This window comes from Garra rufa, chromosome 8 (genome assembly GCF_049309525.1).
Source record: "Garra rufa chromosome 8, GarRuf1.0, whole genome shotgun sequence".
Lineage (NCBI taxonomy): Eukaryota > Metazoa > Chordata > Actinopteri > Cypriniformes > Cyprinidae > Garra > Garra rufa.
Genome location: NC_133368.1, coordinates 40,377,683 through 40,403,588, shown reverse-complemented (window position 1 = coordinate 40,403,588; position 25,906 = coordinate 40,377,683). Strand labels below are relative to the sequence as shown.

Here is a 25,906-nt window from a genome sequence, read left to right as displayed (position 1 = left end):
GTATTTGGACTCTGAAAACCCAAGCAAATGTATAGATGATCCGATCTGATCCAATTACATCAAACTGTTGTCATTCTGAAGGACAAAACGTCCACGTTTTCACACATAAAGCCCCACACACACCAACTTAATCCATTAGCGACTGAGCTGATAGTATTTGTAAATAGCGCAGCGGCAACATTGTTGCAACCATTATGACGTTTCACATGGATCCGCGATACACTGTATCAGTTTTGCGCTTAATGTTACAAGCTGCAGCGACCATCACACGTTTACAAAACCCTCCTCCGCGAAAAGAGCCTTGAGTTTTTTCGCTTTCCATCTACCGAATAGGTGCGAGTGGCTGAGCTTATGAGAGTAAACGAGAAAAACACACGGCGGTTCCAGCAGAATCTATCGCCGAGAAGAAGGAGATTTCAAGAGCTGCAAAGGAAAGCAATAATTGCACCTATTCGCAGCATGTCCACCCCCTTCACTTTAGGAGAACAAGGCGATATCGCGAGCGGATAGCGAGGAAAAATCGAGTCGTTTAGCGCACGCCGGGGCGAAAAGATTCAGATTGGATCTTTTAAAATCCTTTGTAAGAGGTTTGTTATGGTAGGAGGCACTCCAGTATCAGCATGGTGTACCAACTGATGCGTGAAGTCAGTTTCGAGCTCCCCTCTCTTCAGACCTGAAAACACTAAGAAAGGACGATGTTACCCCGCCTAATGTGGACTCTACGAGACCCTTAGAGCTTCTTCTTTACCTTAGACGCGGTCCTGTCCTGATCTGGGGTGGTTAGGAGTGTTAAAAATCCAGTTGAAATGGAGCCGGGAAGACGACGGGCTCCGGCCGAGCTGTGAACATTGGAGAGTAGGAAGGAGAGGAGGCGCTGCAGTTTTACTCGTTCCCGACGGGTGGCGCTGTACAGCGCGTGAACATAAGCGTCTACCGCCTTTGAGGGTCCCACACAACCTTTAAACCAACGTGAAATTGTATCACCTCACGATATGCTCTACCTGAGCTGGATTCATAAACGCATTGCCATGCGTGTGAAGAAGACATCAGCGGCGGCCGTCGTGCCGCTTGTCGAGAGCGAGGGGATGTTGTGGCGTCGGGAGGAAGTTTTGACATGTTGTTGTTGTGAGGGCTCCATGGTGAGAGCAATCAGCTCACGGAAACTTTGAGCGTGGGTGAGAAGTTTGGCTGGAATTCCAGTGCAGGTGGGAGTCCCTGTACAGCACTGCATGACTTACTGCATGACTTCTCTATTGTCTGCAACACCTCATTCCGTACAGCTGTATGGCTCCTCTGTAGTCAATAATGTGTGCTCCTCTATTCTATATGCTTATTTACTTCTCTATAGTCTGCATTACTTTCTGCTCTATAGTATATTCTGCATGAGGTCATTATAGTCAAAAGTACATTGTGATCTAAAGTGTATACTGCATGACTTCTAGTCTAAAGTAAACTTTGCTTTATAATAATGCATGACTTCATAGTCTATAGTACTGTATTGGGTCCCTATACTCAGTAAAGTGTACTTTGCTCTATACTATATGCTGGTTTAATTCTCAATAGTGTATTCTGCACCATTTCTATATAGTACATTCTCTGTGATACTACATAACAAATATATGGTCTCCTGCTTTGCTTCTAAGTGTGACCCTGGTCCACAAAACCAGTCATAAGAGTACATTTTTGAATTAATCTGAAAGCTGAATAAATATTTGGCTGAGATACGTTTGAAAAGCTGAAATCTGAGGGTGCAAAAAAATCTAAATATTGAGAAAATTGCCTTTAAAGTTGTCTAAATGAAGTTCTTGGAAATGCATATTACTAATCAAGAATTACGTTTTGCTATATTTATGGTTGGAAATTTACTAAATATCTTCATGGAACATGATCTTTACTTAATATCCTAATGATTTTTGGTATAAAAGAAAAATTAATCATTTTGACCTACACAATTGCTACAAATATTACTAGTGCTACTGAAGACTGGTTTTGTGGTCCAGGGTCACATATTATATTGTATGCTATCTTTATTGTCTGTACTTCTGTTCTGTATAGTTAATAAGTACTTGTTCATATTATATGCTTACTGCAGTATCATCTATATTGCATTCTGCTCTATAGAATTTACTTTAAGACTTCTAGTCTTATAGTATTTTGATTTATAATACCTAACTCTATAGTGACTTATCTACATAGTAGGCCAGCATATCTCTTTATAATGCATAGACTTGTCTGTAGTGAATAATATAATGCTTTATAATACAATGCATGTTGTATGACGTGTCTTTATAGTACATACAGCTCTAAAGCATATACTATTTGAGTTCTCTCTAATATTTGAGGCCTCTATATTGTGCTGATTCTCAGTTAGGTCTGGATGGATAGAATATAATATGATTAGAACATAACCAAAAATGTAAAAGTATAGTGCATGATTTCTCTGTAGTTTATAATGTAGTGTTATAGTATATTCTGTTTTTTCTCAATGTAATCATAAGACTCTGCAGTGCATGCTTCGTTTAAGTGTAGCCATTTAAATTCTAAAAAGGTACAGTTCATTTATTATATGTAATCTGTATAGCTATATTTGAGAAACTCCAGTGTAGACAATAGCGTCTGTTTTTTGTAATGAGTGATTTGACGTGTTAAGGAACATTGCCCAATTATTTCCCTTGCTGGATTGTTAGTCATCCTTCCTCTGACAGCCTTTAAAAATAGCTCTGAGGTTGCATGTGTATTTCTGTACAGTAAGGCCACTCAGGTATCTCCAAAAGGCACAGTTTATTCTACATTACTGCTTACCACCCAGATAGCTTTAGCAAACTTTAGTTTATTTAGGTTTCAGTCCAAACTTAAAATGTTTACAGGCTTTAGAGAATCACTTTACTGAGTTGCTGAACCGAATCAACTCAATTAAGACACTATCGTCTGTTTAGTCTTTATTGAATTTACAGCAAAATTTGAATTTGTCTCATACTGTATTTGAAGAAATTAATTTTTCTGTATATTACTTTGAAGCTTCTTCAAAACAACATGTTTCATATAAAACAGTGTATAACTAAAGATAGCTTGATAGCTTTAGAACAGTCAATATCCAAATGTTTAAATGTCTGAGATATCTAAATGTATTGTGATACACCTCAACCCTTTTGTTTGCAGGTGACATTGTTCAAGTTTAAAAAGTTTATGTGTGCATTGGTCATCATTTTAATGCAAATTGGTTAAAATAGCTCAGAAATGTTAAGAATGTTTTTTTTTTTTTTGGCAGATGACACTTATATAGTGCTTTAAGCAGTAGATTTATACAATATATTTAAAATTGTTTTAAAGGAAACGTTTACTACTAGAACAAAAATGTACAGATAATCTACTCACCCCATTGTCATCCAAGATGTCCATGTCTTTCTTCAGTCATAAAGAAAGCTTTGGGTTTTTTTTCTCCTTATTGTGGACTTCTATGGTGCCCCTGAGTTTGAACCAAAATGCAGTTTAAATGCAGCCTCAAAGGGCTCTAAATGATCCCAGCTGAGGAAAAAGGGTCTTATCTAGTGAAACGATTTGGAGAGTTGGAGAATGAGTCTATTTCCAAAAAAAGTGGAGTGTTCCTTTAAATGCTCGTCTTGTCTAGCTCTGCATGAACTCTGTGTATTCTGGTTCAAGACAGTCATTTTCTCCTCCAACTTCAAAATCATCGCTGCAGAAGTACTGACCCAGTGCTTACAAAGTAAACATGCAGAGAAGATCAAAAGCCCTTTACAAAATAAGCTAAAACAGCGATGTAGGGTGATTTTGAAGTTGGAGAAGAAAATGAGATGGGAGTTTTTTGACCTACCCTAGCTGTCTTGAACCATATAATAGATTGTTTTAAACAAAAAGAATTTGAGGTTAAACAGTATATAAATTGTCTTTTTTTTAAATAACCAATTGTTTCACTAGATAAGACTTTTATTTCTCGGCTGGAATCTGCATTTAGACTGTATTTTGGAAGTTCAATCTCTGGGGCACCATAGAAGTCCACTATATGGACTCATATATGGACAATATATGAACATAATTTCTTTACGACTGAAGGCGGTGAGAAAATGATCTGTAAATTGTTGTTCTGGAAGTGAACTTCTCCTTTAAAGCAGTTTCTCGGTATTAAACAGGAAGGTAACAGAATCGGCACAAAGTTCAGTTCAATAACTGAAGTTCATAAATTCTTAAACAAGTTCAATTTAGCAAAAAACAGCTCTACTGAAGACGTAGTAGTGTTGTTATTCAACCGGAGTCACGGTGTTAATTCAATTCAGTTTAATAACAGTGTCGATCTTTCAAGTTTGATTGAGTTTGTCAATAACAAATTTGATTCAGCAATAAAACAGCTCTACAGAAGACAATGTTTTCATTATTCAACTCAGTGCATTTTAAGTTGTGTTCTCATGCAATAGTGTTTGTGTAAATTGATAATATTACTGAATATTAAATGTCTTTTAAACCCCAATGAAACAAGGCAAGGCCGACAGTGGCAAGCAACCCAAACTCCTTCAAGTTACAATTGCTTCTCCTCTTTGTTTGCTAATTAGTTACTGAAGCCATTCAAACATTTTAAGTGTGACTTCAAGTGTCCAAATACTTTTAGAGAGCTCATATCTGTGAGATCTTTTAAACTCCATTGTTCTTTGCCAGTGGACTGAGATGTTAATCTCCGTATCATTTGTATGGCTCGTACCAACTCGGTTTCAGTTTCGCCTGCTTTGAAATGTTAGATTAAAGAACACTTTTGAAGCAAATGATGTCACGCTCCACTAAACTAGATGGCTGTGATGAGAGCACTGCTTTTCTGTTTTTCTGTCTGCTACAGGGCCATCACTCTAAGCGCATTCTAAGTGATAATCTCCAGGTGAGATGGGAGCAGGGCAGGTTTAGGAGGCTGTATTAGTTTTTCTCTTTTTTTTTTTTTTTTCAACGTCTTGGCAGCATGATGTGTGCGGCGTCTCCCTTCTTGTGCTTATCGTGTGTGACAGCACATTGACAGCAGGGGAAAGGAAAAGAAAACAGAACCGTGTGGGTTTGTGCTTACCACTGGATGTCAAAGAAATGACATACGGGAGCTCAGAGTGAAATACAAAAGCCATGATATGAATCAAATATAAGTGGAGAGATAAAACGCTTTAGATGGCTTGTGAGGATGGGAATGTTGATATTAAGAAACAAGGGAGTAGAATTGACTCGTAACACAGGAGAAATAATGACCTTGGACAGTCTGTCAAAGAGAAAGTTTGCCCAAAAAACGTTCATGGCATTTTAAACCCGTTTGGCTTTCTTTCTTGTACAGAACACAAAAGGACTTAGCAGAATGTCCAAGATGCTGTTTTTCATATGAAAATGGATGGGGATCAGGGACTTTAAAATGTAAATGATGACAGAATTTACAATAAATCACTTTAATATGACAGTTGTCTTTAATGGGGTCATGACATGAGATATCACATCTGATCTTTTGACTTATAAAAGGTCTTTGTACCATTAAAACATCCTGCTAGTTTAATAACTCATTTGTTGAACTGTCAAAAACGGCTCAATTGGATATTGTGGAATCTGTGATGTCACACATGGACGTTGGTAAGATATTGACAAATCATTTTACGTCATCACATCAGAGGCTCCATCCACTGGTGTTTTATTGCTTAAATGGATCGTTCAACTAAAAATGAAAATTCTGTCATTAATAACTCACCCTCATGTCATTGAAACCCGTAAGACCTTTGTTCATATTCAGAGCACAAATGAAGATATTTTTGATGAAATCCAAGAGCTTTCTGACCCTGCATAGACAGAAAGACAACTGACACGTTTAAGGCCCAGAAAGAGAGTAAGAACATCATCAAAATAGTCTATGTGACTTAAGTGTTTCAGCTTTAATTTTATGGAACTACGACAATACTTTTTGCAAAGAAAACAATAATTACTTTATTCAACAATTTTCTCTCTTGTTTTAACTTTTAAAGTTACTGCCGACAACAGGACAAATAGAAGAAGACAGCATACTTGTGTCTGTACAGCTTTCAGAAACAAACGGATAGTTTATTGTGAATGGTGTCCTGGATCACATCAAGTGATTGTTTTTTCTGAAAATCTGAAGATTGTTTTTTAAACCAGGCTTAGTGCAATGGAGATTTCGCAATGAAATGTTTGTTAAAAGATGAAGCAGCCAACTGACAGCAGCAGTGTAGCTTTATATGAATAATATTTTTATATGAATATGAATAGTGCTTTGAAAGCACTATCCTGAAATAGTGGGGAGGTTGATTTTTAATTTTAACCAATCTCAGCAGTGGTCATTTACTGAAAAGCCTTAAAGAGCTAGTTTAACCAAAAATGAAAATTAGCCTATTATTTACTAACCCTCCAGGCATCGTAGGTGTATATGACTTTCTTCTTAAGGAAAGGAAAAGGTGTGGCCAAGTATGGTGACTCATACTTGGAATTTGTGCTCTGCATTTATCCCATCCAAGTGCACACACACAGTAGTGAACGCAAACACACACTGTGAACACACACCCAGAGCACCTGGGGAGCAGTTGGGGTGCCTTTCTCAAGGGTCTCACCTCAGTTGTGGTATTGAGAGTGGAGAGGGCGCTGGTTATTCACTCCCCCCACGACAATCCCTGCCGGACCTATGACTCAAACCCTGCAGCTTTGGGTTACAAGTCTGACTCTCTAACGATTAGGCCACGACTGCCCCATTCTTTCAGACAAATTCAGTCAGAGTTATATTTAAAAAATTGTCCTGTCACTTCCAAGCTTTAGAATGGCATGGTGGGTGTTTCTCTTCTCTTCCACTTCAAGCTAGATTATAGTGATTATTACATTTTAAATATGGATATTTTTCTTACAAAATGCATCAATTCGTTACAGGAGGCCTTTATTCACTCTCCGGAGCCTTGTGGGACACTTTTTATTATGAATGGATGCACTTTATTTGACTTGTTTTGAACTGATGAAGAGAAACACCCACCCATGCCATTCTAAAACTTGGAAGAGCCAGGAAAATTTTTAATTTTCAATTTTTAACTCCAATTGGATTTGTCTGAAAGAAGGAAGTTGCATACACAAAGAATGCCTTGAGGGTGAGTAAATAATGGGTTAATTTTTATTTTTGAGGGGGAACTACCTCTTTAAGGAAAATGCCCACTAAAGTTGTTCATTTTGGACCATATGAGTGTTAAAAACAATATTTTTAGAAACTGCTTTATGTTTGAAAAGTATTTGTTTTAATAATATATCTATATAATATATTTATAATATATTTTTAATATAATATATCATTTAAAAAAATCATGTCATGATAAAGATAGCACATTCCATGCTTTTTGCAACCCATTTTACTTCCCTTCTTCAACATAGTTCAATGTGAAGCAAGAAAAAAATGTAGGGTATACCTTGATTTTATCCATTGTAAATCGATTGGACACAACTGATGAATTATGGGCAGTAAGTCTTGGTATGTGCATTAGGAGAGTAAAAGGGTCAATTTTGATATCAAGTTTACTTTAAATGCAATAACTATGATCATTTTATTTCCTTTTCTCTTTATAGTTATAGCACAAGATGGCCTATAAATGCCATGCTGCATAAAGAAGTTGTGTCTGATTGAATATGCTCGTGTGTGCTGAAAAATGCACGGAATGACATATACAGGAAGAAGAGAGCATTGGGACAGACAATAATAGTGCCTATAACAAGGGAGCTGTTATTGTGCTTGCCAAGAAAAATATACTCTTTTTTTTTTTTTTGGTCCATAACAGTGAATGATGCATTTTGGAAACTGAAAATCCATGTGGGGTTGTGGTTGATCTCTAATCGTTTAAATCGTTTTCTACTCAAAGCCATTTAAAACCTCTCTGATAAAAAAAGAGCCTTACAGTATGTTAAAAATCATCAAGTTTACTTTACCCAGAGCATTTCTAATAAACATACACCACCGCCTCCACTAAAATCCACATGCCTTAAAGGTTAAACAAGAGTACATTTTGGAATTGCTTTAACCCAAAATGATTGTGCACTTGAATATTAATGAGCTCCTAATTAGGCTGTCAGCATACAGAGGCAGAAAAGAGCATTAATATTTAATAGCACAGCTGGTTGCTGTTCCTATTGCCAGTTTTAAGTTTTACTGATTCATGACAGCACTTTATATTAACACAAGAGCACTGCTTTTTAAAAGTCAACTTTTCTTTATACCATGTGCGTTTTGGCTGACACAGTAGATGAGATGTGTTTATGCATATTCAATAGTGTTGGATCAGAGCCTCTTTAACTAATTCAATTAGGATTGTTTAAATACCAATTTCTTGCAGCAACAGGGCGTTTTGCTCCAACTGCTTTTGTATGCAGATACTAAGAGAGCAGCTGTGTGCAATCTGTTCTGCTTTTCCTGACCTCACAGGTCCAACGCTGGGCTGCTTTCTGTACATACGGTGATGTAGAGGTACTGAAGTGTGACGGTGAGGACTTGCTCAAGAGTAAGAGGCATTTTACAGAGACCCTGTTTGAATAGGAGCTTGTGCGAACTTATGAACGCATGTCTGATGTCAGAGAGAGGAACAGCCCACCAGGCGCTATGTTTGTGACACAATACTGAGTTTATTGACACTGGCACGGAGCCTTGGAATGTTTGAAATGGAATACTAGTGTACTAGTTCTAGGAAAAAGGCAAAGTATATACTGGATAACAGTGTTCCCGAACCTTTTTTTGTCTTGTGTATCCACATAGCCCCACCAGTGAGGCTTCAGGTACCTCTTCATCAAAACAAAAAATGCATTTGTTTATGTTTTACTGTAAGTTTTGGAGCATAAAATAATGACTATAATACAGTTTTACCATGCTTTACAGAAGACTTCCACTAAATGTTATTTAGTTTAACAATATTTAGTGCCAAAAAAAAACAATATTTCAATATATACAGTATGTATTTAATATATAATGTTATATAATATTTAATACACCAATTTTTAAATATTAAAATTACGAATTATTGGTTTTAATAACTGATTCAATGACTCACTCATAAATACTTTATTTCTTTAATTTCTGGATGAATTTGTGTTTTTGAATTAATCTCTTGAATGAATGATTCAGTAACAAATACATTTTTAAAGGATTAGTTCACTTCCAGAACAAAAATTTACAGATAATTTACTCGCCCTCTTGTCATCTAAGATGATCATGTCTTTCTTTCTTCAGTCGTAAAAAAAAAAAATGTTTTTTGAGGAAAACATTTCAGGAATTTTCTCAATGTAGTGAACTTCTATGGTGCCCCAAGTTTAAACTTCCAAAATGCAGTTTAAATGCAGCTTCAAACGATCCCAAATGCGGTTGTAAATGATCCCAGCCGAGGAAGAAGGGTCTTATCTAGTGAAACAATCGTTGTTTATTTATTTTTTAAAAATTACAATTTATATACTTTTTAACCTCAAACGACCATCTTCAACTCCCATCTCATTTTCTCCCTCCACTTCAAAAATCATTTCAAAATCATCCCGCAGAAGTGCTGACCCAGTGTTTGCAAAGTGAACATGCGAAGAAGATCAAACACTCTTAACCAGAACGTTAAAAAAGTGATGTAGGACGATTTTGAAGTTGAGGGAGAAAATGAGATGGGAGGTTTTCAACATACCCTGACTGCCTTGAGACAATACGAGCATTTGAGGTTAAAAAGTATATAAATTAAAAAATAATAAGCAAATAAATAATAATAAGCAATTTGTTTCGCTAGATAAGACCTTTTTTCCTCAGCTGGGATCATTTAGAGCCCTTTGAAGCTGCATTTAAACTACATTTTGGAAGTTTAAACTCACAGGCACCATAGAAGTCCACTATATGGAGAACATTTCTGAAAAATTTTCCTCAAAAACATAATTTACGTTGTCTGCTAATTATTTCCCATTACTTTAGTTTCCTCATTTGGTGGAAAGCAGTTGCAGCACCTGGCTCTGAAAACCTGTAATCGTGAAAGCATTTTATATTTTGACATCACAGCAAGTCGGACAGAATTTGTACCCAGCATGCACCTGGTAGGGATCGTTATGCATACAGCTTGCTAATCTCAAACAAGCCTACTGTGTCAGTCTTATAAATAAAGCATTCATGAGTGTGTTATTCTTTCTTTAGACATAATCAGATGATCCCTGTCTGACGTTCTAATAACAGCCATATTTCTGATCTTTTTGATACTGCCGCAGACAGGCACTGTAGCCTACTCACTCACTGCTTTTGTAAACAAGATTGGTTATGCTAAAAGTGAAAAAGAAAAATCTGTTATCCACCAGCAGAGAGGAAATTGATAACTGGTCATTAATATATTGTCTTCTCTTTGTTCTGTCTATTCAAACTGCGCCAGACTTGTGAGCGTGTGTTTTTTGATTGTTTGTGTTGTGCAAATTTGCATGGAAGTGTGCCAAACACTTGCAGCAGAGATAAGGTCCCATTGATTGATGGGATTCCAGTGAATGCTGCCCTGTAAGCAGTGGAAACTCTGGAGTCTCTATTTTCAGCAGAAAAACCACAGTGCCTCATCTGTTGGAAGCTACTGTTTTGATGTTTTCATTCAGTAGTCAATGAAACATTTGCATAGGATACACTAGGATGGCAATTTTGGTTATTTTGTTTATTCAAGTACTCAAATAATCAACCAAGGTCTAGGAAGTGGGGTGGTGGCACACATCAGCTCTATTTTTATTGTTGGTCAGTGTGCATAAGCGTCAGATGGACATTTTTAACCGTTGCAGTACGTCTCTTGTGCCACAATCTTTTTTTGTAAGATGGTGTATCATAACGTTTTTTTTATAAGCACATCTTGAGACCTAAGCAAGGTATCAAATATCAAGTGTAGCAAGGTTTGGCTGTTTAGGATGACCCTCTCATAGCCCCTGCTGGTTAAAAAAGCCTGTTTCTCCATTGACGGCCATTCAAAAATAGCCATTTTTGGTTTGTTTGTTTTTTTTTTTTTTTTTTTTTTTTTTTTTTTTTTTGTACAGCTGCTTTGCAACGATTTGTATTGTGAAAAGCGCTATACAAATAAACTTGAATTGAATTGAATTTTTTAGTAAGTGTTTTAACAGTAACAGCTACATTTTGCATGGCTCCTCACAGTGTGAAATGGACTTTTGTTTTATTTGTCTGCTTTCTTTTACATCACTATGGAAGCCCGTTTCTGCCACTGAATAATAAAAAAGTTTATTGCGACTTTTCGCAATTCTGACTTTTTTTCACAATTGCAAGATATAAAATCACAATTGCAAGTTATATAGTCTGAATTGTGAGATATAAACTCGCAGTTCTGAGAAATAATGTAAAAATAGCAAGTATCTCAATTTCTTTTTAACAATTTATATCTCACAATCGCTTTTTAACTCGCAATTGTGAGTTTCTATCTCAATTCTGAGAAAAAAAAGTCAGAATTTTGAGTTTGTATCATGCAATTCTAAGAAAAAAGTCAGAATTGCATAATATAAACCTGCAATTTGAAACAAACTCAAAATTCTGACTTTTCTCAGAATTGAGATATAAACTAACAATTTTCAGAATTGCACGTTTAAATATCACAATTCTGACTTTATAACTCGCAGTTTCGAGTTTATATCTCAATTCTGAGAAAAAAAAAATCTGAATTTCGAGTTTGTATCACACAATTCTGAGAAAAAAGTTACAATTCTGAGAATTGCAAGATATAAACTCACAATTTCTATAATTCTTTTTTGTTTTGCAATTGTGACTTTTTTCTCAGAACTGCGAGTTTATATCTTACAATTCTGACTTTATAACTAGAAATATTGAGTTTATATCTCAATTTTGAGAAAAAAATCAGAATTTCAAGTTTGTATTAAGCAATTCAAAAAAAGTCAGAATTGCAAGATAATTCTTTACTTTTTACAATTCTTTACTTTTTTCTTAGAATTGCGAGTTTATATCTCACAATTGTGACTTTTTTTCTCAGAACTGTGAGTTTATCACAATTCTAACTTTATAACTCGCAATTCTAAGTTTATATCTCAATTTTGAGAAAAAATCTGAATTTCGAGTTTGTATTAAGCAATTCTGAGAAATAAAGTCAGAATTGCAAGATAGAAACTTACAATTCTTTACTTTTTTCTTAGAATTGTGAGTTTATATCACAATTCTGACTTTATAACTCACAATTTTGAGTTTATATCTCAATTTTGAGAAATATATATCAGAATTGCGAGTTTATATCTCACAATTCTTACTTAATTACTTGCAATTGCGTGTTTTAAAGTCAGAATTGCGATATAAACTCACAGTTCTGAGAAATAAAGTCAGAATTGCAATATATAAACTTTCAATTCTTTACTTTTTTTCTTAGAATTGTGAGTTTATATCTCGCAATTGTGACTTTTTTGCTCAGAACTGTGAGTTTATATCGCAATTCTGACTTTAAAACACGCAATTGCAAGTAATTAAGTAAGAATTGTGAGATATAAACTCACAATTCTGAGAACATATCAGCCTTTTTTCCCCTAAAAAGTTGGACTTTATAACACAATTCTGAGAAAAACAATCAGTCGCATTTGCAAGAGAAAAGTCAGAATTGCTAGTATTTATCTCACAATTTTGACTTTACTTTTCTTAATTGTGGGTTTATAACATGCAATTCTGTTTTAGTTTTTTGTTTTTTTAGTATTTTTCAGTTTTATTTTATAATATTAACAACACTGGGTTGTCACAATCATGGCAGTCAACTTAGTTTTGACATCATTGGATTGTATGGCTGTTTCTACACTGAATTGTAATTCATTGCATATGGTGTTTTTTTTAAACAACAATTTTTATTTTCAAACACTGTCATACAGTTTGAGACAAGAGTTACTTTTTTGTCTAAATACTCTCAATGTCCATCAGTTCCACAAAAGAGTCACCATCTAGACTCTGCAAAACACTTTCCAGACGGATCAGAATACATGAAGTTTGTTTTTCAAAAAATAGGTAATCTTTTCTAAGGCATGGCATGAACTCATCCCCTTTATCCATTGAGACACGCCAGGATTTTTTTCTTTTTTTCCAAGAACATGCAATTACACGTTTAGCTTCCAACAAACAGAGAATTAGCAACAATCTTTTATGTTTGGTAGTTTTAAAATTCACACTGCATAGTGTTGATCCTATTTGCCATCAGACAAATACAAAATTAGCAACACTTGTGGAGTGGAGAAATAAAACAATCCATGAATGTTGGTTTTGTGAAGTTTCACTAGACCAATTCTGCCATACTTCTGTATAATTAATAGACTTCAATTGGTCTGAAACACTTTGAAGTTGTAAAACACTCAAGTTGCACAATTATTATGTTTTCATAAGCAGTCTTTGCTGTCACTTCTGAGTACTCTTAATTTTCTCTAGAACTAACACATGTTTTTCTCTATTTATCAGAGGACGCTGGAATAACTATGCAGTGAATTTACAAAATTGTGGAGTTGTTCAGAAAATGAGAGCAAATTGGGTGAGTGCTTTAATCTCACAAGTCACAGATCTGTTACAGTATGTGAAACTCTCAGCATAAAATCCTACACTGTCAGTCACTGGCTATATTCAAAGATTGGAAAGTGGTTTACGATGATGGAGTGGAAACCTGATCTGATGGGTGCCGTCCAGGAGTGTTTTATATTCTTTTATTTGCCTCTGGCGTGATGCTTTAACATACCGCTGAACTCAAATCATCAACACCCCCCTCTCGTTCCTCGTTCTTTTCTGCGTCTCCACCGGGTCCATTGTCCTCTGACAGCACAATTGCTACGCTGCCACCGGCTGTGTGTTCAAATGGAAATAGACTGAATTAATATTGTAACTTATGAGTCCTGAAGAATTCCACACCTTTCCTGCCTCACAATGACAAACAGGAATATACTTACTCTATAGTGCAACAAATGTGTTATAGAATGTATGATAATATGTGGAATTATAGGTTAGAAAATGCTCTTATGTTTGACTAGGGCTCTCTAGATATACAGAAACATGCTTTATGCAAGTATGCGAATGCAGCATTTGATTCTTGATCAGTATAAAATTAGTAGTTATGGGGCCAAATTTACCAAACAGGGCAAATTAGCATTAGAGCCAATGGAAGGGGAAAATTCTACCTGAGATTTACTGAAAATGCACACATTAAAGAACACAGACGGAGCCAGATCATTTTCATAATGATCAGCACAATCTCAGACATGCTTTTTGGGCATTAAATAATGGCGCAAATACCAGTACAAAAGTTAGTATATCGCGTTGCGGGATTCATTTTAGTACTCTCCTGCCATAAATTTTGCCTCTGAAAGAGAAACTCCTACAAATGCATATTCAATAAGGGCAGGCATAAAAATAACTGCCAACACCCTTTCAGCGCTAATTCTTCACTGCACGTCTTTAGTAAATCCTGACAGGACTATTTTAATACCAAAAGGCTGTTAGTAAATCTGGCCCTTAGTAGAATGATACTTTTACTGGATTGGAAAAGTTTTAAATATACATTCAGGATCAGTTAGTTGCAAAGTTAAACCATCATGGAGTAAAGGTTTATCACTTGCACGCTTTTAATTCTTGCCAGTTTACATTTAAGCGATTTTAAAGCGTTCAAGCATAAGAAGAAGTGAAAGACAAGACAATAAAAATTTCCTGATAATATACTCACCCTTGTGTCATCAAAGATGTTCATGTCTTTCTTTCATCAGTTGAAAAGAAATTAAGATTTTTGAGGAAAACATTCTCCATATAGTGGACTTCAATGGGGATCAGTGGGTTGAAGGCCAAAATTGCAGTTTCAATGCAGCTTCAGAGGGATCTACACAGGCCTCCTGTAGCGAATCAAGGCATTTTTGTAAGAAAAATATCCATATTGAAAATGTAAGAATCACTTTTATCTACTGTGTGCCTAATGTTCGTACAGAGAAGCAGTTCTGGGCGGATGATGTGGAACATTGCGCATATGCCGGTGAGTCTCGCACAAACTAATGTTTGTTTACAAAAGCAAAGGAAGCAACGTTTCCTTACTTTAGCAAAAGAAAACTCTTGGTTTATATCGAAATCCTCCAACATTTTTCTTTACAAATCCTCATTTTGAACTTCTAATTCAAGACTGGTGGTGTGTTTACCTCTCTCCATGGCGCTTTCTAGTGATGCGTGGGTCGTCTCATAACCCGCGGGTAACCCGCGGGCCGGGTTGGGGTGGGTAAAGAAATTGTCACTTTATTTGCAGGGCGGGTCATTAAAAACAAAATAAAATAAAAAAATCTATGTATATTGCGTGCAATTCCCTATAGCGTATTTTAAATATTTGGGAATATTTATTTTCATATTTTATTAAGTTCTTTAAGGTTATCAACACGTCACGTCACAAAAGCACCAAGCAGCTCCCGCTGCCAGCCAGTGCAGCCACGAGCGCATCAAGCGAGCTCGCATTCAGCTCTGCTGGCCTGGTGCTGGAGTCTAGGGGAAAAAGAGTAAACCCCGGTACAGTGGATGCCATTCTTTTTTTTGCACAGCGAACGTAAAAACGCTAAATGAACATTTCTGTGTGCTAAATAAAACAAAAGTTTAGTGGTTATTTAGCGTAGGCTGTAAACTGTAGGCCTATACACATCTGAAATAAAAAAATGCTTAGCCTAGACGAATACAAACGCTGCTTTGTAAATGTTGAAAATGTTTATCATTATCTACAGTGGTGTAGTGGAGGGTATACGCAGGTATACGGTGTATAGCCTACCCACTTTATCAGGCGGCTATGAGTATACCTATTTTTAAGTCTCTTCTGATGCGCATTATTCAGTAGTGTCCTGCATTAGCCAAAATCATCAGTCAACTACATCCAGTCATATGTGAATAAATGTAAATATTCACTAAAAACACCCAATAAAGACAGTAATGACGCAGTCACGACCGTGGCGCCGGCTTGCTTTTAAATGTATTTGATGATTAAGCCTGATGCGCCTGCACCAGCTTGGTCTCCCGCACCCTAGTCATTATAAGTACACAATTAAGAAAACAATACCTTACAAATAAAAAGAAGCAGATTTTTACGATCATAAATTCATTAAACCAGCAAACCCCTGTAAACTTTTCAGTCCAAGGATCCAGTAAACGAATGCGTTCAAATAGAAAGTTCAAAACGAAATAAAATAAATTCATAAATGAAGCATATACCCACTTTTCTTCCGGCACCACTAACATTACACCACTGATTATCTTATTAATATGACCTGATTTATGGTTCATATTCATAATCGTATGTTGTTGCCAGTTTACAAGGCGATGTTTCCAAGCACTTTCGGCCTGAATTAAAGGCTGTTTTCATTTGGATTACAATGCCTAGTATGTCTATTTAATGGTCGCGGGTGCGGGGTGGGGTGAGTTGTAAAAATAGATACAGTGGTGCGGGCTGGGGCGGGCCAAATAATTTTCATAAAAGCGGGACCCGCGGGTTAAAAAAAAAACCCAGACCCGCGCATCACTAACGTTTTCTTTTTTTTTTTAGCGTCTCTTCCAAGTGGCGCATGCGCAAAGCTTACATTATAGTGATTCTTACATTTTAAATATGTATATTTTTCTTAGAAAAAAGAATCAAAAAATGCTACAGGAAGTCTTTTTTTTATGAATTGATGCACTTAATTGGACTTGTTCTAGATTGATGAAGAGTAACAGCCATCTATGCCATTCTAAAGCTTGGAAGTACCGGGATAATTTTTAATATAATTCTGATTGGATTCCTCTGACAGAAGGAATTCATATACACCTAGGATGCCTGGAGGGTAAATAATGGGCTAATATTCAGTTTTGGGTGAACTAACCCTTTAAAAGTTTAGTATGAGATAACAGCTAGTGGTTTAAATGGGTAATGTTACTGCAGTGTAAAATTCAAAATACCTCTTTCAAGTGTAGTTAGCTATACTGTAATATATAGCAAAATAATATAACCATGACATATTAATTTTCATTTATTTTATAGTGTAAAATCAAAATATGACTACTGTCATTGTTTTAATTATTATATTCTAATTTGTTTGGCTTCCGAAAACATCAGTGTGAATGTAATTTAGACTGAGACAGTATCTCACAACTAACAACAGGGTTGAGTCCCCTTTAAAATACAGGTACAAGTAAAGTCACTGACTTTTTTCTGACTTAAGTTGTCTTAGTTAAGAACAAGATTTGGAGCTCTTAATTGTGGACTCTCAAATTGCATTAGATTGAATAATTTACAAATGATAATGTACACTTTTTTTTTTTGTCCAATTCTTCATTTGTCCATTTTTTTAACATCACAATAAATATCATATCGTAGACTTCATATTATCGTATTGCGCGATTTTGACATTGTTACATTCCTAGTCATTACGTAATGTGTGACGTGGTAAACTGGCATCATAGACCTAGTGTAAGATGAGCATTTGTGTTTTTTTTTTTTTTAAATGACAAAATGATAAAAGCAGCATTGAAACTGCAGTTTGGACCTTCAACGCATTGGCTCCCATTAAAGTCCACTATATGGAGAAAAACCCTGGTGTTGTTTACACCGGAATCACTTGTGCTTGAAACGGACAATAACAATATAAACACAGTTTATATGTTACTTGTCAAAAATCCTTAAAGCTAATGAAATAAAAAATTGTAGAAGAGCTAGCTTTCACGCACAACTTCCATACATGGCGTCATTGCTCTTGGGTAAGGGAGCTTTAGAGATTTACGGTACGCTTGTGGTTCTGACCCATTTCGGAACATATCAACGTGTGAAATCCAGCTTGCGTAGCTGAATGTGTTCACGCTCACGTTCTTACACAGAGTACATTTCGAGTCTAAGAAACTGAGGAGCCATGGTCCCATGTTGATCTATTTTTTTGTAAGTGTTCAGTCTGTCTGGGTTTAGCTGTGGCTTGGTGGAAGGTGTGCAGCGGTGGTTTGTGGCGACAGTGGGAAGTCGGCGCTGGTTATTTTTGTTGGCCAGTGCAGGCATTTCAAGAGGCGTCCCCAAGGCCACAGACAGACAGAGCGAGCCGACTCCAGCCCTTCTCCGTATGGAAGAGCAGCTGTATTATTCAGCTCCCACAAAGTGAAGTGCAGCCCCTCCTTTCTGACTGCTCACTGGCAGAGTTTGTTTTTAATCACTGCAATCTGCGACCACTTCTTCCCTGGCTCCCCTGATGGGTAATAGAATGTAATGGTGGGCTGATTCTAGGCTTGGCGTGGCTAGCAACATTTTTTTTAGATTTAGCTCGCTCAGCCGTGTAGCTTTCCACTTTTATAGCCTGTTTCTTTTGTGATTTCACTCCTTCACGTTCTTATTTCCTGTGGCAAGGATCTGCTTAAACCAGTGTGAGTTTCCAGGCTGGTGTAGTTTGCTGGTTAGTCTTGGTGAAGCTATACTGTAGTCTACAAGCATGGTGCAGCTGGTAAGGTGTCCGACACATTTGGGTCTGATTTTGCCTCTGTAATCCAATGTGTTTCCAACAAAAACAGGGTACTTAGCAATTCGACACTGTATCCATATGGAATTGATTCAATGGGTTTTGAGGAATCGATTCAAGGCGTGATTTATCCATAAGGAATTTGATTGAGAAACGTGTGAATGTAGCCAGGGGATTTCCAGGGTTGTGTTTCATTTCAATTTCATTTAGAATTACTTTTTTGTCACTATATGGGCCATTCTACAGAATTGGTGTAAACTGCTCTCCCACGATGAAAAATACAGTTAAAAAGCATTTAAGAATTCAAACCTTAGATTTTTACTAAAACCCTTCTATTATCTATTGTAACCCAAAATAATATTTAAAATATCAGTAAGCTTAATATATATAAAATCATAATTTATTAGGCATTTTCAATTGGGAGGTGGCTTGAGCCCTAACCCCTGAATTTCATCTTATGAAAACAATATTGAAAAAATGTTTGCATTTTATTCCATTGTTACTTTTTTAAATATCATTTAGATTGTTTTTTAAAAAGTTAAGTTAAAAAGTATATATATGTAGTTAATATATTTTCTTTGTAAATCATGAAACTTTATGTAAAAATCATGTCACTACCAATAGTGTGTTTTAGTCCATTAACTGAGATTAACTGAGAGAAAAAAAATTGGATTCAAAATGCAACAAATGTCATAAATCACATTTGAAATACTGTTAAAATTGTAATGTATTGATTTACCTCTAAAACCTTTTTAGTAAAATAGCAAAACATATACAAAATCTTAATAGGTCAATATAACCCTTCTTATTAAATTATATATTACTGTGTTTTGGTAGTGACTAATTTGGGGAGAGAACAAATATTTCAAACTTTTTGAAAAATACAATATGAGAATTAACTGTAAACTTAGAATGTGTACCTTGGATATTATATAATTTTCATACACACAAAATTTGTGGTAAAAGACATTTTTTTCAAGACGTTTCCAACTTTGACTTTGAACCAGTTCTGTAGAATGGCCCATGGAAGGGCCCTATGAAATTCTTTTTAATTTTTCCCAAATTTCAGTTTTTCCTCAGTTTTAATTTTTTCAGGATTCAGTTTTTTTTTTCAGATTCAAGTTTTTCTGTACTCCATTTTAATGATTAAAAAAATTATAGTAATCAAAAAGCTTGTCTAATTGAAATCATGACACTTATACAATTTAATAACAATTAATGAAAAGTTTAACCAAAAAAAAATATATATATATATGTGTGTGTTTGTTTGTTTGTTTTTTGGATTGTGTGATGTGATTATTCTTTAAAAAAACTTTTATTAATAATTTTATATTTATTATATTCAAGTCATACATTCTACTGTACTGAAATATATTTTTGTCACAATTTCTTCAAGTTAAACCAAACTTTTATTTTGACGGGTTGCTATGAAGGTCTTTAGTTTCGGCAGAGATTGTCTTACTATAGGGAGATAAAATGGTCTGTATTACTTACTGTTGGAGAAAGCATAATGGCTAACTTGAATCACGTGTCCCTTATTAACCAATCACATTAGAGCCTTGACTTCATTGAATTTCAGTCAGATTTGTACGACACTCAGTCAACATTTACGGATACCATAGGAATGAATGAGAAGTGCCGTAAGCTGAATTCCACCAGTTGCAAACAGTCAGTGACTTTTCTTATAAAACAGCTTTTTTTCATGATAAACTTTAAGAATAGTTCAAACCAAAAGTATTGTTTAGTGTAAAACATGTTGTAGATTAGCAGATAGGCTGTCGGCTCATTAAATGATAAGCCGTTTCCTTTAAAAAGCTGTTTGTTCAGCGTACTGAAGCCTCTCCTCCTTTGACATCCATTCGGTACTGCCAGACCGTAAGCGTTAGCATTAGCCATTACGCTTTTTCAGCTAATGGTTGCAGGCTTGCTTCCTAGTGGCTTTGGTTTCAGTGTGTGTATATTATATGACGATTTAAAGGAGTAGTTTACTTTCAGAACAAAAATTTACAGTTAATGTACTCACCCCTTTGTCATCCAAGATGTAAAGAAATGTTTTTCTTTGAGGAAAACATTTCATGATTTCTCTCCATATAATGGACTTCTATGGTGCCCCTTAGTTTGAACTTCCAAAATGCAGTTTAAATGCAGCTTCAAAGGGCTCTAAATGATCCATCCAATGAAGAAGGGTCTTATTTAGTGAAACCATCGGTTATTTTCTAAAAACATTTACAATTTGAATACTTTTTAACCTCTACACAGAGTACACACAGAGCTAGACAAGATGAGCATTTGAGGTTAAAAAGTATATAAATTGTAACTTCTAGATAAGACCCTTCTTTCCTCGGCTGTGATGGTTTAGAGCTCTTTGAAGCTGCATTTTGGAAGTTCAAACTCGGGGGGCACCATAGATCCTAAAATGTTTTCCTCCAAAAAATTTACAGATAATGTACTTGCCCCCTTGCCATCCAAGATGTTCATGCCTTTCTTTCTTCAGTCGTATCGAACTGCATTTTGGAAGTTCAAACTCGGGGGCACCATTACAAGTCCATTATATGGATGGAAATCCTGAAATGTTTTCCTCAAAAAGCATAATTTCTTTACGACTGAAGAAAGAAAGACATGAACATCTTGGATGACAAGGGGATGAGTACATTATCTGTACATTTTTGTTTTGAAAGTGAACTACTCCTTTAAGTGTACTGACCTGACTTTGAATCTACTGAAATAACAGGGCTCCACTAACAGCACGTGCATCTTTTTTCCTCTAGTTAAGCTATCATGTTCTGCAGGATGGGATCTTTGCATCTGTGTAGACCTCAAGGTCCGTATGGCAGGGGTCAAAACGGCCCCTGGAGGTGGAGGAGCTGCATTTCCTGCGAGTGGCTGAAGGCATGCGTCCTTCCATTGTTTTCCCTGCCCAGGTTTTCTCTTGTATGCTGCATTTTGGAGGCCCTTGTGTCATTTCACAGCCATTTAAACAATGCTTTCTGCAAGAGGAAGATTATGACAGATTACTGTTCCGAACTCGCAGCTCACTGCAGAGACAGAAGCCACTTAGATCACAGTTTCACACAGTAACTTCTGTGCTGCAACCTGAGGGACATTTCAAATAGAAATGGCGTTTCTCTCACGACAAATGTATTTACAATCACCGCAGATTTCTCTCAACGATTTCTCACATAAGAGCCGTGTTGAGTGAGAAATGGGTGTGAGCTGTGAATGCGATGGGTGTGTGCTCTCTTTGTTGTCTTTAGAGTGTCTAGGGACATTACTTCCAGTTTCTGCTGCTGAGGCCTGGGGCTAAAAGAGGGATTACAGGATATACACAAAGACAGCTGATTTTGTGTTTCATTACGGCAGACTTTTTTCATCCCTTTTGTCTTCCTTTGTTCTGTCGATACATTCATTTCTATACACACTCAATTATAGAGGGCTGCCACATGGATAGTGGGCTTGCAGTTGTGTCAAGTTTGGATTGACTGCTGATTATGTTTTCGTCACCAGCATTTTATGGTGCCAAAAAGTATCCATTTATAGTTTAAGAAACATTTTGTCTCCTTATGTGGCCCTGGACCACAAAACCAGTCATAAATGGCACGGGTATATTTGTAGCAATAACCAATAATACATTGTATGGGTCAAAATTAACAATTTTTTTTTTATTGCCAAAAATCATTAGGATGTCTTCATGTTCCATTAAGATATTTTGTAAAATTCCTACCGTAATTATATCAAAACTTAATTTTTGATTAGGCAATTTTCTCAATATTTAGATTATTATTATTATTATTATTATTATTATTATTATTATTATTATTATCATTATATATATATATATAATATAATATAATATAATAATTTTTTCTTTTTTTTTTTTTTGCACAAACCATACATCTTATTTATTCTCAGATAAATGGACCCTTATGACTGGTTTTGTGGTCCAGGGTCACATATGGTGTTCATTAATATTGTGAATAATGAATGAATGAATTTTCTTTTTTTATATAGTTTTAAAAAAAATATTTTTGATATTTCTATTTAGCTTTGATTTAATTTCAGTTTTAGTAATTAAAATCGTATCTATCTGAGTTTGGTTAGTTTTATTTTTTGTTAATAATTATTGAAATTTTATTTTTATTATTTTTAAATAATAACATTTTTAATATAAGTATTAGTTTTCATATTAGTTAATTTTTATTTCAGTTTTGGTTTTAGCTTAGTTAATTTTTGTGAATTTTTAAAAAACTATTTATTTTATTTGAGCTATATTATATGCACCACATTATTTATTTCTACATAACCTGCTGTATTTATTATTTATCATATTATTTAATTAATTTATTTGTTATTTAATGAATTTTAAGTTTAGTTACCATTTGTGTAATTTTGTTGGCTTTTTGTCTTTTTAAATATTTAAAAATGTTAAATATAATTTGTACATATATAAAAATATGTTTTTATATATAAAATATATCACTCTTCAGGTTAATTTATTTTTAGTTTAGTTTTATACATTTATACATTTTATATATTATCGATTTTTATGATCGTTTTTCATCTAATATTTTTTATTATTTATTTTATTTTATTTTTATTACAGAAACTATATATGTATATATTTCAACAATAAAAATGGAGTAGAAACTTAATTTTTTGTTTTAGTATTTATATGATATTAAAGTTTTTATTCACATTTTTAATTAGATTTTTTTGTGTGTGTGTTTCAGTTTTCATTTCATACCTCTCTTGTAATTTTGTTGGCTTTTGTCTTTTTAAAAAGTCTTATTAAAAAATCTAAAATATAATTTTTACATTTTTAAAATATCTTTTTACTTATTTTTTAAATATTACTCTTCAGGTTAATTTATTTGTAATTTAGTTATAGTTTTTATTCAACTTCAGTTTATGTCAATTAGTTGTGAAAGTAACATTTACAATTTTCAGCTATATTATATGCACAACATTACTAATATATATATATATATATATATATATATATATATATATATATATATATATACTAAACTAAACTAATTAAAACATAAAATTAGATGAAAAACTTAAAATTCGAAATATTGCCGAAAATGAAATAACTAATTAACTTTAAGTACAAAAAGGACTAAAACTGAAATAAAAATATTATATTAAAATACATTAAATATATATATATATATATATATATATATATATATATACACATACATACAAATATATGTAATATTTTAATATATACCATTTTAATATAATATTTTTATTTCAGTTTTAGTCCTTTTTGTACTTATCAATGTCAATTAGTTATTTAGTTTTCTGCAGTATTTTCAATATTTGAATAAAACTGAAATAAAAATATTATATTAACATACATTAAATATAAAACATGATATTTTATATATATTAAATATATTAATAAAAATATTATATTTTATAAAATATATATAATATAATATGTAATTATATTTTATATTAATATATTTAATATAATAAATAATAAATAAATAATAAATATATAATATTTTCATATTAATATAATATTTTAATAATTTAATATAATATTTTTATTTCAGCTTTTGTCCTTTTTGTACTTGTCAATGTCAATTAGTTTTTTAGTTTTCGGCAAAATTTAAAATTTTACGTTTTTGATCTAATTTTATGTTTTAATTAGTTTAGTTTTGTTTACTTGTTTTGACAAACTTACTTAAGATGGTTTGGATGGCCTGAGGGTGAATAAATTTGACCTAATTTTCATGTTTGGGTGAACAATTTATTGAACTGTTGTTTAATTATGTCATAGCTAAAAAAAAAAAACATGTTTTTTAATATTACAAATGTGAGTTGAGTGTAATTATGCATTCAACAAGCAATTTATTTTTATATCCCATAATTAACTTGACTTGTATATTATGAGAATTCTCCTGTGTGGAGAGTAAAGAGCCAGCCACGCTATGATGAGGCTCTCTTGTGTCACACCTGTTACTTTAATAAGAGGCCGCCGCAATGTACCGTCCTGCAGCTCTGTGAAATGTAGATCAAACCGCAGCGCCTGTGATTTGTGAGCCGGCTGGTGGTTAACGGCAGCTCCCCGCGGTCAGATGTGATAGAGGGAAATGCTGCGGTGCTGTTGCATTAAAGAGGCATGATGGAGCAGGGACAGGACTGGAGATGGCTTGTGTCAGCTGCGCCTCACCAGGACGTTTCCACACAAATGTGGGTGGCGCAAAACATCAACAAGATTTATGAGGGAAATCCTGTGGTATTTGCATAATGTACACTGACAAATTCTGATGCCTGTTAGTGAATTCCTTAATCAAAAGGAAATCATGTCAGTGAAGATATTAAAATAGCTGCTCAAATATTACTCTCCCTCGTGGGAAGAATGGCTGTTTTAATCGAGCAGGAGCGAGTTTCGCACTATAACGCCTCTTGTTGTTGTATAATGAAGACTTAGGGAGGAATTTGCTAAGAATGAATGTTATGCACACGCTGATTGTGCCATTTACTCACTCCCATGCCATTCCAATTGAGTTATGTTTTCTTTTCTTCAATGAACAACTAAATGAGATGTTAACCAAAATGTCCAAGCTAGTGATTTTGTACTTATGCTATTCAAATTTTTAATTAATATTTTGAATTTGATTTTTTTTATATATCTAGAGATATCTAGAGTTTTAGTTACCTTTCTTGTAAGTTTTTTGGCTTTTGTCTTTTTAAATATTTAAGAAATATTAAATATAATTTTTTACATTTTCTAAAATTGTGTGTGTATATATATATATATATATATATATATATATATATATATATATATAATATTATTATTATTATTATTATTATTATTATTATTATATTTATTTTTTGTTTATTTTTAGTTTTGTTTTTATTTCCAGTTGATCATTTTAGTGGTTCAACTTAAATTTATTTCAGTTAGTTTTTATTTATTTATTTATTTTGGAATAGAAACATACTATTTTGATTTAGTATTTATATGCTATTAAAGTGTAGAAATTTTATTTTTTTTATTGTTATTATTATTGTTTAGAGTTTCAGTTTTCATTTTAATATTAGTTACCTTGTCATTTTGTCTTTTAAATATTTAAAAATATAACATTTTAAATTTTACAAAATGTTCAATTTTTTTTTTTAATATTACTCTTCAGGTTAATGTATTCATTTTATATTAGTTTTTATCTCCAGTTTGTAATTTTAGTGCTTCAACTTAAATTTTCATCTAATGTTAAGTATGTTATTTTATTTTATTTCAGCTATATGCACTACATTATTTATTTTTACTTAATCTGTTGCTTTTATTATTTAATGCCATTAATTGGATTTTGTCTTTTTAAATATCTAAAAAAATATATATTAAATATTTTTCTGTTTTTTATTTTACTGTTTTACGTTTTTTAAATATTACTCCTTAGGTTTTATTTAATTTTTAATTTTATTTTATTTAAGCTATATG

At 33.9% G+C, this 25,906-nt stretch overlaps 1 protein-coding gene and 1 long non-coding RNA gene across 2 annotated transcripts in view; one reads left to right on the top strand and one right to left on the bottom strand.

The window, feature by feature from the left end:
• The window catches only part of ube2e3 (ubiquitin-conjugating enzyme E2E 3 (UBC4/5 homolog, yeast)), a 67,243-nt gene extending 66,354 nt beyond the window's left edge, over positions 1-889 (bottom strand). The window contains exon 1 of the mRNA XM_073845710.1: positions 749-889. The gene's annotated coding sequence lies outside the window, so the exon portion shown is untranslated. The remainder of the gene's footprint in view (positions 1-748) is intronic.
• Positions 890-1,069: 180 nt separating this feature from the next.
• The window catches only part of LOC141340656 (uncharacterized), a 50,152-nt gene continuing 25,315 nt past the window's right edge, over positions 1,070-25,906 (top strand). Inside the window, exon 1 of the long non-coding RNA XR_012356593.1 lies at positions 1,070-1,205. This is a non-coding gene — a long non-coding RNA (uncharacterized lncRNA). The remainder of the gene's footprint in view (positions 1,206-25,906) is intronic.